The sequence below is a fragment of the Sminthopsis crassicaudata genome, chromosome 3 (assembly GCF_048593235.1).
Source record: "Sminthopsis crassicaudata isolate SCR6 chromosome 3, ASM4859323v1, whole genome shotgun sequence".
NCBI classification, from domain to species: domain Eukaryota; kingdom Metazoa; phylum Chordata; class Mammalia; order Dasyuromorphia; family Dasyuridae; genus Sminthopsis; species Sminthopsis crassicaudata.
In genome coordinates, this window is record NC_133619.1 from 127,632,238 (window position 1) to 127,636,394 (window position 4,157).

General features: G+C 35.7%; 1 pseudogene; it reads right to left on the reverse strand.

Moving 5' to 3' along the window:
- Positions 1 to 562: 562 nt before the first annotated feature.
- LOC141561918 (RNA-binding protein 47 pseudogene) lies at positions 563 to 3,890 on the reverse strand (annotated as a pseudogene).
- Positions 3,891 to 4,157: the final 267 nt, after the last annotated feature.

A 4,157-nucleotide genomic window follows, 5' to 3' on the forward strand; every position in this document is an offset into this window, starting at 1 on the left:
CATCTTAAAATTGCACTTTCCAGGATTATTTTTTTAAAATAAGGTATTCAGGGTTGTCTATGTTTTTAAAAGCACTACTTTTCTGCATCTTTAAATATTGAATATATCTTTTCAAAATATCACCTAGCTGCATGGATGTTCTATATATATATATTCAATATATTTATTAAAGGCACTACAAAATAAACATCTCTGGAGTGCAGAAGTTAAGAAAATAACCTTCATACCGAAAATATAATTGCTTAAAAAAAAACCTTTATAAACATACCATTGTATACAGGTGACTAGAAGATTGTATTAAGGCATTGCAAGTTGAACTCTCTGAGAAATGTAGGAATACAGGAGCATTCACTTTAAAAGTCACAAAAACAAGTGAGTTCATTTGTATAAAATATTTCAACATTAATATTTGATAATATTTTTCACTTTCAGGGTTCTAGATATATTTACTAAAGTTCAGGCATGTTCTTGGCGATGGGTACTTTCTTCATAAATAGTAAAGTGTTCCTTCAGTGGTTTTTCTGTTTGTTTTCATAACCCCTCCCTCCCCTCCCCAATCTCACTATGTCTGGTAGACATCATGGATGGGAACCTGAATTGTAGTGGTAGGGAATGGCTAAGGTATGTAGCCAGTGTAACCTCCATAAACCGCAGCTGCAGCTGCTGCATTCTTCTGTAATGTAGCAGGAGCAGCAAACGGGACGTAACTGGCACCTTAGATCCCAGCCACAGGGATTCTCGGGACATTTGGAGCCACCGTGTACACTGGAGTGATTGGGCAGCCCTGGAAAAGTGGAGGGGTTGAAACAGCAGGTATGATAGCAGCAGCGGGGGCGGTGGCGGTGGTGGCAGCAGCACTGGCTGGGTCCGGTTGCACTGCAATGGGATTGATTCCATTGTATGGATTTTACCATCTTCCAGCATCTTGGGAGCAGGAGTTGCCTGAAACATGGAATACTGGGTCCCAATAGCAGGGATGGACACTGTACTGGGTTTAATAGCAACTGGATTGACAGCAGATAATTCCAAATTTGGTACAAGTTCATATCCTCTTTCTTGCTGCTTTCCTTTCTCTTCATGATATCGGCTATAAATGCCACGGCCAGCAGAGTATCCCCCGAGGTAAGATCCCCTAGGGCCTGGGGCTCTGTTGCCAGCTGCACCTCGCCCTCGGCCTCTTATGCTCCCTGCTTTCACAAAATATTCTCTATTGGGTCCAATCAGAGCATTGTAGGGATAGCTATAGTAGGCCAATGTGTAGGGATCGCACAAGTAAACATAGGTAGGCTGCTGAGGTGTTGCTTCTGCAATCACGTTTCCTTTGGCTGCCTTCTGATAGCTTGTGTATTGCTCTTTATCTACTGGGTTGGCCAAAGTAACTTCAAGACAGGAGCCTTCAAGTTCCCTGCCACTGAGGCTGTTCATAGCATGGCTCTGATTTGTACTTTTCAAAGAGCAATGAATTAAGGCATTTGTTCATTTGATTATTGATAACTTGGATTTCTTCTTATGAAAATTTCCTATTCATGTTCTTTGGCCATTTATCAACTAAGGGATGTGTCAGTTCCCTGCATATTTGATAAATTATGGCTTTATCAGAGGAATATTTTAAATTCCCCTCCAATTTTATATTTTCTATCTAATATTGGCTGCTACTTTTATTTGGAGAAAAAAGTATTTTAATTTCCTATAATTAACATTATCCATTTTAAGACCCGTAATGTTTTCTATTTCTGTCTTAGTAATAACTCTTTTCTCGTCCATTGATCTGTCAGGTACATTTTTTTCATAGTCCATCAATTTATTTTTATGTGTAAATAATTTATCCACTTTGAACTTATCTTTTCATATAATATAAAATATTGATGTATACATAATTTTGCTTGAACTGATTTTCAGTTTACCTAATAATTTTTGTCAATTTTCAGTAAATGCATCCCTAAAAATTGCCTTTTGAGTTTATTCAATCCTACATTGCATAGTCATTTACTACTGTGTACTGTGTACCTAATCTATTCCTCTGATTCATCATTTTACTTCTAAGTCCCTACCAGACTTTTTTGTTGAATACTGCTTTACAGTGTAATTTGAAATTTAAAGGCATTTATGTTCACATTTTGTATTTATTCCATCATTATTCATTTTCTTTAGATCTTTGGTTTAATTTTTTTGCTATTTTTCTAACTCTCTACAATCATTCCTTGGGAGGTTGATGAGCATGGTACTCAATAAGTAAATAAATGAAATAAGCAGATTTTTCATTTTTATTATATTGGATTTACTTAACCCATGAAAAATTAATATTTTTCCAATTGTTTATGTTATGTTTGTTGTTATGTTTCCTTTGTGTGAAGAGTTTTGCCTTAGTGTTTCCAAAAACCTTGGTTTGTCTTGATATGTAGACTACCAACTACTTTATACATTCTGTGATTATTTTCAAGGAATTTCATGTTCTATCTTTTGCTGCAGAATTTTATTTACATAATATTGAATGCCAATGGTTTATTTGCATTTATTCCATATTATTCAACTTTCCTGGTTATTTTTTTCAACTAGATTTATAATTGATTCACTATGATTCTCAAAAGATACTATCCTGTCATCAAAAAAAATGATAGTTTTGCTTTCTCATTGTCTATTTTTATTCTTCTTTCTTTTTTAAAATTTTCTTACTCCTATAATCAACATTTGTAATATAATATTGTATAGTAGTGATGAAATTTGCCATCCCTGTTTCAGTATTGATCTTCTTAGGAAAGATTCACACTTATAACCATCATAGACAATGCTTGCTCTTGCTAGTAGAGATAATACTTATTTTAAGAAAGAGTCCCTTCATACCAGATGTTTTTAATAGTAATCAAGTTTTTATTTGGTGAAAGTTATTTTTTTCCTGATTTAAAAAAAAAACAGAACTAAATAGAAATTTGAATCTACTAACAGAGGATTCAAGAGAAGCATAGAAAGGTAAACGGGGGGAACATCTATATTATTTAAAAGTTAAATTATTTACATGAGATGGAAAAATCATATCTGTAACTCTTGAGAACTGTATCTGTCTCTGGGGCAGACAGAAGTGGGAATCACATGGACTAGTGATGTGGTTTTAAATGGACTCTGATTGATTATGTCAAAGAAAAATACATTAAAGTCTGGAAAAATATCTGTACTGGAGAAAAAGGAAAGGGGGATTATAATGGGCCAATTATATCATATGAAGAACCACAAAAGTTCTCTTACATTAGAGGGAAAAATGGAAGAGAGATGAGCATTATCTGAAGCCTAATTTCATCAGTTTTGGCTCAAAGAGGGAATAACTTCATCATTCAGTTGAATATAGGAATTTATCTAACCGTATAAAAAAAGTAAGAGGAGGAAAAGAAAAGAAAATGGAGGGACAGGATAGAATAGAGGGCAGAAACACTAAGAAAAAAAAAGGTAAGCAAAGGGAAAGGGGTGTTGGAGGATAAGGTAGTGAGTGGAGTGGGCTAAAAAAACTACTAATGGAAGGTGAGGAGTGATAGTAGTTGGTGGGGTGGGTAAAAAATGAGGGGCAGCACTTCTGATCTCAGATAAAGCAAAAGCAAAAATATATCTTATTAAAAAAGATAAGGAAAGAAAATACATTTTGTTTAAAGATACCATATGTGCTTCTCCAGGCAATGACACCTATGTAATTGAAATGTAACGTGACAATGGGAGGTATTAGTATACCCATATCTCAAATGGTCTTTGGTATTTTCATCCATCTGAGAGGAATAGATTTGTCTTCCCAGGGGTCCATCAAGAACCACAGTGGGACATCCCATAAGGCCCAGTGGAGTTCCATGGACTCACACTCTGCTGATAGAAGAATGAGGAGGCACAACAAGAGCATTACAGCGGGACATCAGCAACTGCTTTCTCAATGAGCCATATCCTTCTCCAGGGTATGGTTATCAGTCTCCAAAATGTGTAATTAACAGAACAGACTTCTCCAATTTTTCCATTGTGACTGGGCCATGCTACGTCCACATAGCCAAATCTTTCCACAAAACCTGTGAGGCCAACAATGGGGACTAGTGGAGCACTCAGATACCTGTTGGAGTGAATGGAGAAAAAACATTGCTTAGCTGGGGAGACACCATCTGAATCAAGAGTTAAAAAGTTCAAAGTGA